Below are 10,850 nucleotides of genomic sequence, written 5' to 3'. Positions count from 1 at the left end.
CACAGACCTCGGGGCTCCGGATGAGTGTATAAGCTCCTGTCTGGGACATACTGGTAAGCTGTAGCAAGGCGGCAGGAGAGACAAAGACGGGGGGCACCAGCCTAGCGTTTCCTGAGAGCACGAGAACACAAAGATTTGCAGGTGTTTACCAGTGAGTCAAACCTTAAGTCCGCCTCTCAGGCATAAGCTCCTGGATAAGCAAATAGGACTTTTTTTACGGAAAGATTGGGGTATGTCAGTCTGTGCAATGTGGGGTGGGGAGGTGGGGTGGTAGCCTGCCCAGAATGATTTCTCTGATGGTTACAGCCCCCGGGGACCCAGGACCGTAAGCTCCCACCCGGCAGCCATCAGAGCCAGGCCCTCAAGGGGCACGCTCTGTGCGCAGCCGCAATGCCCTGCGCACCACACACTCGAGGGAGCTCTGGCGGGAGATACTGGCTCCAGAGCCCAGGACGGGAGGCCGAAGACGGCGACCCGCCAGGACCTCCCTCCCTGGGGACAGCCCCAGCGACTTCCAAATGTGTGCGAAATCATATGGCTGTCGCTCAGGCCGAAGCTCCGAGACAAGGAAAAAGCAAATGAGCGTCTCTCACCCGGAGCCTGCACGCCCCTCGCTCCTCAATGAGCCGCTTCCGCGCTGGGCACTGAGGCCGGTGAGTCCAAGCGCGCGAGCTCTTTAAGGGCTGTTTGCTCAGATTATAGCCTCCTGGCTCTCCTCTCGTGGACAAAGTCTGCTTGCTTTTCAAACCTAGATGTTTTGGGGGGTGGGCATGCAGGTGCAGGTCTTAAAAGTTGGGGTGATGGTCGTGGTTTTTGAAGCCTTCGCTCCGTTCCCTCCCAGTCGTCGCGGCGGGGATAGGGGGGTTTATGACTTGATTGTGCCCCAGCCTCTCCTACCTGCTCAGATGTGGACCTTCTCTTGTTGTTGTTGTATCTCTTGTTGGCTTAGGAGTCGGTCTACCAGTTCTAGGGTTTTTTTCTGAGAACGGATAAGGTGTGTTGGTGGGAAGATGTGGGCTCATTGGCCTTTTGTGTCGCCATCTTGAACTGGAACCCCTCCGGAGCTTTCTAATAGCATGTTGTTAATTTTCTAGGTAATATCTTAAATCAATTACCTACCTGTTCGTGATTTTGAATTGATTGCTGTATCAGCAGATGCAGTGTATATGATGTTGATCTTCAGAATGTATTGAGGCTTTCTTGTGTCCTTAACTACACGCACAAATTTTAATACTTCATGTGTGCTTGAAAAATTAATGTTTTTTCCCCCCTGTGTAGTGAGTATAAAATTCTACATCTAATATTTCAAACATTATTTTTAAGGGTTCTTTCTCAAATTTAGGCTCATCTTGAAAACCATACCTTTCTAACAAGTGTTTTTGTTGTATATTTTAATGAAAATAGAGTCAGGCAAGTTTAGAAAAAAGAACAACCAGTCTTTAGCATATAATCTATTGATATAGTCACCACCCAGGACAGGGTTGACAATCATAACTATTCTTAATCTATACCTATTGGATTCCCACCCACTCTCTAGCTCATTAGCTTCCAGAGCTGATCATATATCCAATTTATTGCTTTTCCTAATCTCTAGAGATACATAATGAATTTTAACCAATTTTAAATGATGTGGTGGGAAAAACCCTCTCTTCCTTTTAGTTCAAGTAAATTCTGTTTTAGCTAAACAACTCACCCAAAGGGTAGACACACAATAGGATGGTAATAATTGAATAACTGGATTTCTGAATCAAAGTGGAGTTTTAAATCCTATCACCCTATTGATCCATTTGATCTTACTGATGAACTAATAACTCAGTAATGTTTATTTGTGAGTAGTTGTTGGGTGATTTTGTATTTGTAGCAGAAAAGAGGTGGGGGAGAAGGTGCATAAGCAATTATTCTGAGAGGTTGAACCTCTCAAAGCAAACAAATTGGGTTTGTTCAAGTAGCATCTATTGCCATTATATGGAACATACTTTGAATAACTGTAACGATGAATAGTGTAGTCGACAGGAGGACTGTAATCTATGGTAGTTATTAATGGGATAATCATTATTTCCTTCCTTTTTTTTCCCCTTGGAGGTGGAGGAGAGTGAAAAAATTCACCTCTTTTCTCTGCCACCGATCTGTACAAGAATGACTTTCTCATTGAATCTTTTATTTTTTTAAAAAAATGTTAATGTTTATTTATTTTTGAGAGACAGAGACAGCATGAGTGGGGGAGGGACAGAGAGAGAGAGAGAGAGAGAGAGAGAGAGAGAGAGAGAGAAAGCGAGAGAGGGAGACAGAATCTGAAGCAGGCTCCAGGCTCTGAATTTCAGCACAGAGTCCGACCTGGGGCTCAAACTCGGGAAATTCGAGATCATGACCTGAGCTGAAGCTGGTCGCTTAACTGACTGAGCCACAGGCACCCCATCTCATTGCATCTCGAGTGTACTTCCCAGTATGATGCCTGCCTGTATCATGGTAAGACAGCTTCCTCATAATATTTCCCATGAAGAGCTCAACGTTTTAAGCAATGGCAGTCATACTGGAATAAGCATGAGACACTTATTGTGGAGCCTTTGAACTCTCATTTGATGTATTGTTTCCCATCCATTCTGTTCATAGATTTATTATCATGCCATGCCATGCCTCAACTACCATTTTCAATGGGACTAGTACCCTGTACCCTCAAATTAACTCCAGAGGAGTTGGTGTTGGGCCGCTTGTAGTTGTTATTGCTGTATCCCCAGTGGGGGCCCAGTGATGCTGACTCATATTTACCTTCTGGATCCATGTTATTCTTAGGGCTAGGAATCACCAACTTGCACTCCTTCCTTTCATTGGAAAGATCTGTGCTTTGCAGGACAAGTTAACTTGACTGTTTAGAGAAAAAACACAGCATTCTCTTGTTCTAATTACAGTGATCACATATGACACTTTCAAAGTCAGAATCACTTGTTTTCTAGATTGGGATCAGCAAAAACATATCTCATCTCTGGGGAAGAACAACCAGGTCAGTTTTTCTCCTGAAAAGGGGCTTTGTAGTATGAAGGCACTCTTCACCCAGATCATGCACATACACAATTGTTCAATAATAGGAAAATAGATAATATGGGATAATTACTGGACAGAAAATCACCATCAGAATTTTGTAGGAAGCTAGATGGCTAGGGTAGAGGCTTTTGGGAACAGGTTAGGGACTGCTTGGGATTACTGTTCTCATTTTAAACTGTAGTCTAACCTCACTAATAAAGAAAAACAAAAATATAGCATTATCTCTGAAACTTGGAATACTTAACTAGATTCCTGTCACCATTCCGGGTGGTATATGTGACGCTTATCAGTTATCTCTTGCTGTGTAATAAACCATTTGGAAACAATTTGGATCATCACTTTGGGCTCTGCTGATAAGGACAAGTTTTCTCTTGCTCTTGGAAGGGCTCACTCATGTATTTGTGGTCAGTTGCTCATTCTGTGGTCAGTCAGTGGACTAGCTTGGGGCTGATTTACCCAGGTGGCCTCACTCACTTTTCTGGGAGTGGCTGTCTATAGGTAAGGGTACCTCAGGTCTCCTGCACTGGTCTCATCCTTTAGCAAGAATACCTGAATTCATACCAGCAAGACTCCAGCAACAGTAAGGAAGTGAACCCCTACTCCCACAAGCTCTTTTAAAGTGTGTGCATTATGTTTGCTAATTTCCCATTAGCAAAAGACAAGTTATAAGAAGCCAAGCGCAGATTCAAGGGTAGAAAAATGGTCTTTACCTTTTGATAACAGAAGATGCAAAATCACATTGGCAAAGAGGTATGCATGAAGAATGGGGAAAATATGTAGCCATTTTTGCTGACTTAGCTTGAATACAACAACCTTGAGAAAATAAGAAAGCTCAGGGAATTAAAGTTATTAATCTAAAATTAGACAGCAATTCCTGGGGGTGACATTGGTGTCAAAAAAATGTATGTTGGTCTCCAAAACCCATGTTCTTTTTCTTTTTTTTTTTTTTTAACATCATGCCACCAAGCCACAGAGCTATAGTAGTTGGAGGTACCTATTTTCTATCCATCCACCACTATTTTTAAAACACACACACACAAGCAGTTGGTAATTTTGCAATGTGTAAAGATCTACGCAGATATAATTTAAATTACCTGGAATCCCCTTCCATCTAAGATGTTTGATGATCCTGAGTTCCTTCTGAATAGAAGTCCTTAGTGGCTTCTGCATGTACATATATTCAGCAGTAACTAATGACACCATATTGTAATTTTCTATTAGACCATAAGTTCCATTGCAAGAATTCATTGTGCCATGTTGTATTTATCAGGTGCCTAACAGAGAAGCTTGTTTAAAGATGTTCGATATATGTTGGTTGAATAACTGAACTGTTAGCATTTATTTTCTTCACTTAAAGGTGTAACAGAAATATCTCAGGCAACAATGTTTAGTTAGTTGTAGCTGGTATTCTCTCATACATTAATACAAAGAACCCTATAATACACATAAAGTAAAGTCTGTTATTAGTGGAAAAGAGACAAATAGTCTATAGAGAGGAATTACATATAATTTACATAAATACCTCCCCCCCCCCCCCCAAATGAGCAAGGTTTAACTCCTCTCTCCTTTGAGTAGGCCCATGCTTGGTGACTTGTTTTTCAAGTACTAGAGTATGGAAAAGAAATAAAATAAGGAGTAATTTTGTAGGGAAGGAACCTGGCAAACATTTCTCAGCCAGGAGCTTATGGTGGACATTGTCAGCAATGTCATGTTGATAGCATGTATTCTGATATGATCAGAATGGCACTTCATCTTGATCTTCCTCCTCAAAACCCGTAACTCCAGTCTAATCATGAAAAAAAGACCAAACCAGGATTGAGAGACTGTCTGTAAAATGCCAGGCCTGTACTCCTCAAAACCGTCAAAGTCATCAGAAACAGGGGAAGTCTGGGAAATTGTCCCAGACCAGAGGAGGCTGAGACTTGACAACTAAATGTAATGTGGGATCCTGATAGGATTCTGAATAGAAAAAGGACGTTAGGGAAAAACTGTTTTCTTAGTCATTTCGGACTTTAACAACTCACCATAGACTGGGTGGCTTAAACAACATTTATTTCTCACCGTTCTGGAGGATGGGAATCTGAGATCGGAGTGCCAGTATGGTTTGGTTCTTGGTGAAAGTCCTTTGTCGGGTTTACCCACAGCCAGCTTCTTGCTGTGTTTTCACATGATGGAGAGAGAGATCATCTCTCTTGTGTCTCTTCTTATAAGGGCACCAGTGCCATTTATGAGGGCACTACCCTCACGACCTGATCAGCTCCCAGAGTCCCCTACTTCCAAATATCATCAAAGTAAAGATTTGTGTTTTCACATATGAATTTGGGTAGGGGACAGAGGATACAAAATTCAGTTCATAGCACTAATGAAATAGAATGAACTGTATACAGTTAATAGTGTGGATATTGGTGTTTCGTTATGAGAAATGTATCATATAGTGTAAGATGTTAGCAATAGAAATTGAGGGCAGGGTATGTGAGACCTCTCTGTACCATCTCTCCAAATTTTTTTGTAAATCCACAACTATTATAAAACAAAAGTTTACTGAAGTTTAAACTATCTCAGCTAACAAAAAAAGAATATATCCACGTTGCAGTTCTGAAACAGTTTATTTTCTGAAGACATGAAAGAAAGTGATTATTGAAAGGATGTATAGCACCTAGGGCTTTACTTATACGGTGATACATAAACTATCTTAAATAAATAAGAGTCATGGAAACATAAGGAGAACAGATCGTAGATGAAAATGCTGCCTCATTTTCCGTTTATAATGACTTTTCCACGAGATGACAAAATAATAAAGAATTGTAAGCTCCTCTCAATCTGCCAAAACTATGTGAGCTGGCAGGAGACTGGGTGGCTGGGAAATTGGTATGAGAGGGAGACTTTCCCTGGTAAATCATTTTTGTATTTCATATTTTGTATCGTGTGCACACATGTATTACTTACTTTTAAAAAGTTAATTAACAGTTGGCTCTGTTTGAAAATAACAAATATTACAGCTAAAACCTCGTATGTAGGTGAAAATCTGCCTCTCTCAGCCAAAAATGACAAGATTGAGCCTGATAAGCTATAAAGTTCGTGGCCATGTAAATTAAGCCAGTGAGTTGAAATCCTTTTCATGCCTGGCAGAATTTCAAAATTGACACTACCTCAAAGTTTGACTCATGCTAAATAATATAGCCAGGGTTTAAAAAAACAAAAAATAAAAAGTTCCAAAGTTTGGGAACTTTCTACCATGAGAATTAAATATTAGCAGAATAGTCAATTTGATGGTGTTAGCATGGTCCTTTAGCAATTAAGTAAACTTTTATAATGTAGTTTTATATTTGCGAGACAGAACCTATCCAAAAATATCACCCTAATGATGGTGGTCTTTGAACAGAAGATTAATTAATGTATATCCAGGCTTCCTGTATTTTATAATCACAGGGTTTTGTAACTTTCATTAGCTTTTAAGTTAATAAGGCAAGTTATGAATTAGAAGATTTTCCAAATTACTGTTCATGTGATCTTTATACAAAAGTTTTTAAAACCCTGCAGAAAATCTAACGTATAAAGCTTCAGTTCTGTTACTGAGCAGTTGCTAGCTACATGGTGCTGTATCTCCATAGTTTATCAAGTTGTTACGATGATTGTGAGAAGGAAGACTCTATTCTCTCATGATTATTGAGCCATGAGCAAATTAAAAGAATCTTGTAGAAATGTGACCCCAAAAGAACTAAGAGCTTCTAAGGTCTTATAGGGTTTTAGACTGGAAATAGATCTTAGGGATCAATTTAGTCAAATCCCTTTATTTCACAGAAGAAAAATCTAAGGGTCATAGAAATTAGGTGAGTTGTTCATGGTCACCCATTAAACACTTACTGAAGAGAACTAAAACTCTTGTTTCTTCCCAGATTTTCTTGCAAAGGATGTATATACACCTATCACTAAATGCACAGGTCATTCACGGATATTTCCAGTATAAACCATGGCATGAAAATACTGGAGTAGGGAAGAGGTAGGCAGGGAGCAAACAATTCAATACAAATGAAGTCGTAGGAGAAATTCCTACGAGAGAGGAATGGGAATTAAACAAGGGAGAAAGAAGATGCCTATCTAAAGCTCATAAAATAAGCCTATATTCCTTATTCCATGACTAATGTTCTCTAACTAATACATTCTAAATGTAGGTATTCATTTCCAGTGACGTATCCCCATCTAAAATTCAGCATAGACTCTATCATTTTTGAGCTATTTCCTGATTCAAGTTAATACTATCTTTGCCTCCCACTTAACAGCACCACTGGATGGGGATGTCAAATGTGGAAATCAGGGAAAGGGGCATGAAGCTGAGCTGAGAGTATCAAGAGCCCATTCTAGAGGTAGTGGCAGTAAGAAAAGTTCATTCTAATAATCCTTAAAAGGCTGGTATAAGAACATGTGTTCACCATATCCCAGTTTGATTGATGCACTGGCATACCTGGAATTGTGTTTTTATTTATTAGCTGTAACTAAAATAATTCTTTACTATCTGCAATTATTAATAATATTTATAAACTGCTTCTCTTCACTTCAGTCTTGCCACAATCATCCTTAATGATGTGGCTTTATTTTGGTCAATTATGCAGAATTATCCTTGGACTTTGTATTTAAAAATGCAAAGCATGCATTCTACTAATTATGCTAATTAGATACATACATGAACAGTGGTTTCTGAATAGAAGATGCTTACAAGAGACCTCTATCATATTTATTTGAGAGTTTTTTTTTTTTAAGGGACAAGATCTTTCCACATTTTCTTATTGCCCTTGCTTTTTACTTGAACAAGAGTGTGAGAAATGTAACCAACATCTATCAATAAAAGGTACCTGGCTGGCTCAGTTGATAAAAGATGTGACTCTGGATCTCAGAATCATGAGTTCAAGCCCCAAGTTGGGTGTGGAGCCTACTTAAAATAAAAAAAAAATAATAATAAAACAAATTTAAGAATCAGTAATTCTCTACTCCAGTATCTTGCAGTCGGTAGTTGACATTTTGATGTAGGGATTTGATATTGCTGTTACGTGAATTTTGACTCCGACTGAAAAACATTAAACTTAACAGAAATCTTGCCGTTATAAATGGAGACTTGGTTTCATTGTTTAATTTTATGAAATGCTGAAATGCTACTGAAAACATAATTATGAATAAAGAAGGTGAGAGATTTCAAAGAATTTTTGGAAAGAGAGTAACATTGGTTGAGATCTTGAGTCTAGCATTGTGTAAAATAAGGCAGTATAAGAATTTATCTTTAGTGAGTTCACTGCATAGTTGGAGAACAAATCTACACATGTGAAATATTAAAAGACAATTGACAATTAAGAGCTAAATTGTATTGCAGAAACCAGGAACACTAATAGTTCAAAACACTATGGGCTACAGCAGAAAAGAGTGCTTCCTGGTGAAGTGTTCATAGCTCCTTCTCCCCACTTGCCTACTTCAAAGGTTTATATTTCCAGGAAAATTACTAATTTGTCTCTAATAAAAAGAATATATGAGAACACTACAAAGAAAAAAAACTTTACTGGTAAATAAAATTATAGGAAAGAGCATCTGGAACGAATCAATGTTATTTTGTTGGATGTGATGATGGTATCATGATTGTTTTTTAAAATTTCCCTTATCTTTTAGAGATGCGTATTAAAATATTTACAGATGATATGGCATGTCTGCCATTGTTTTAAAATACTCAAAAAAAGGTTTTTGGCGTAATAAGTGAAGTAAAAGAACCGAATGTTGATCATTAATGAAACTAGATAATAGGTACAGGGAGACTGTTCTGTTTTTCTGTATGTTTTAATTTCAGCACAGTAAAACAGAATGGAAAGAAAGAAAGAAAAAAGAAAGGAAAAAACAAAAGCATGATCTAGAGCAAATGTTTTACTGAAATGCAAGATTAAAGTCAGGAACAAAAAGGTCCTCCTCTGTCCTTATTTCTTTGACATCTCTAGAGTTTCATGTGGAAGGAAACAGGTGGCCTGTGCTGATTCTCTATTTTTCCACATATCATCTATGCATACAGATAGATTGCTAGTTGAAATCCACTTTCTTTTTTTCTTTTTTTTCCATTGATAGGGCAATATCTTGCTGTTATGGCCTTGTAACTAAGTGCTTATCAGTGGAATGAGTGCAGACTAATTCATGTCACTTGTGGGACTGAATTTTTGAGTTCATTTTTTCCTGTTCACTGGCTACAACAGAAGCATTGTGGCAACCCACCCTTAGTCAGGTAGATGGTAACGGAGGGCATAGCAGCGTTAAAGAATGGAAGAGCAGTCACATTGGGCTCAGTCTGCTGCAGTCGTCTGGGCTCACACTGAGGTAATAGGAAAGAGAAATAAAGTTTATATTTTATTTAAGCTAGTGGGGAGTGAGGGGGAATATTCTTTTTTAATATCAGTGTTTTATGTTAATCACATTTATATGGAAAAAAAATCACTGAAATCTTTAATGTACAGAGAACTAAAATTATTTTTATAAGTATATATTTAACATTTTAAGTACTCATATAAAGAAATTAAAGGTTAATATTTAAAGTCTATAAGTTGCACATTTATGTTGTTATATATTTATACATCCATTTTCACACCTGCTGCCAATATATTTTAATATATAGCAATTAAAAACGTTTTTTGTGTGTGTGGAGGGCACCTGGATGACTCAGTTGGTTAAGTGTCTGACTCTTGGTTTTGTCTCAGGTCACGATCTCACGGTTTGTGAGTTCGAGCCCTGCATCGGACTCCGTGCTGGCAGCACTGAGCCTGCTTGGGATTCTCTCTCCCTCTCTCTCTCTGCCCCTCCCCGACTCACGCTGTTTCTTTTTCTCTCAAAATAAACAAACTTAAAAAAATAAAATATTTTTCTTTGTGGAAATATTTTGGTGGTATTAACTTGACCTTCTTTGAATATAACAAACTGTCAATCTTTCAACCATGTAGCTGAGCTTAGGAATTGAGTAACACATAATTTTTGTTTTAGAAGATCTCATTTGAAATTCTGAAGAAAGACAAAGTTTTTTTGAGTAAAAACTTACTAATTTTGTGAAACCTAGAGAAATTATTCTTAGTATATAATCAAATGTAACTGATAAATGTTTGACCTGTTTTTACTACAGTGAGTAGCCACATAAAAAATAAGGATTTAAGAAGAAGGAAAAGAAAAAAAGAAATTCAGTTAAAACACATAATTTCAATTAGAGTCTAACTAATAGACTTTCAACAGTAATTTTGAAAACCCTTTTAAATTTCTGTATATAGAAAGGTATTTTTATTTGATTCTGTCTTGAACTTAGTATGAAAAAGTTAATTGTACTTCACTGGATTTAAGTGATAAGTTTATTTTGAATGGATGATAAACTTTTGAGTTGAAAAGATAGCTTTACTTAACAAAAGTGTGTATTTTAAATAAATAATTTTGAGTGCTTGAGTCTCTTTTCCTTGTGATCTCTGAATAAAATAATGTAAGAAGTCACAAGTAGATATTTTGTGGTTATTAGAAGAAATAATGTCTAAAACCCAAATGTCCATTTGGGTAGGGGTCTGTTACAAAATTATGGTATGTCCACAAAAAGCAAGGTGTAGAGTAGAGAATATATAATGTGCTGCATTTGCATAAAAATAATGGGAAAGATAATTTCCTTTTCTCACTGCATGAATAAATTATTGTATAGTTTTATAAACAAAAATAAGAAATTGTGCTAAAACCTATCTATAAGAAGAAGCATTAAAAAATAGGACTCATTTCAGAAACAGTTACTTATTTCACTTTATTTTATCAACAGATAATCTTTT

At 37.6% G+C, this 10,850-nt stretch overlaps 1 long non-coding RNA gene across 4 annotated transcripts in view; it reads left to right on the top strand.

The window, feature by feature from the left end:
* Positions 1 to 490: 490 nt before the first annotated feature.
* Positions 491 to 10,850, top strand: part of LOC123384777 — a 489,335-nt gene continuing 478,975 nt past the window's right edge. For all 4 annotated transcript variants that reach the window (XR_006596304.1, XR_006596307.1, XR_006596310.1 and 1 more), the window contains exon 1: positions 491 to 653. This is a non-coding gene — a long non-coding RNA (uncharacterized LOC123384777). The remainder of the gene's footprint in view (positions 654 to 10,850) is intronic.

The sequence above is a fragment of the Felis catus genome, chromosome B1, assembly GCF_018350175.1.
Source record: "Felis catus isolate Fca126 chromosome B1, F.catus_Fca126_mat1.0, whole genome shotgun sequence".
Classification (NCBI taxonomy): domain Eukaryota; kingdom Metazoa; phylum Chordata; class Mammalia; order Carnivora; family Felidae; genus Felis; species Felis catus.
This window is presented reverse-complemented; position numbering and strand designations above follow the sequence as displayed.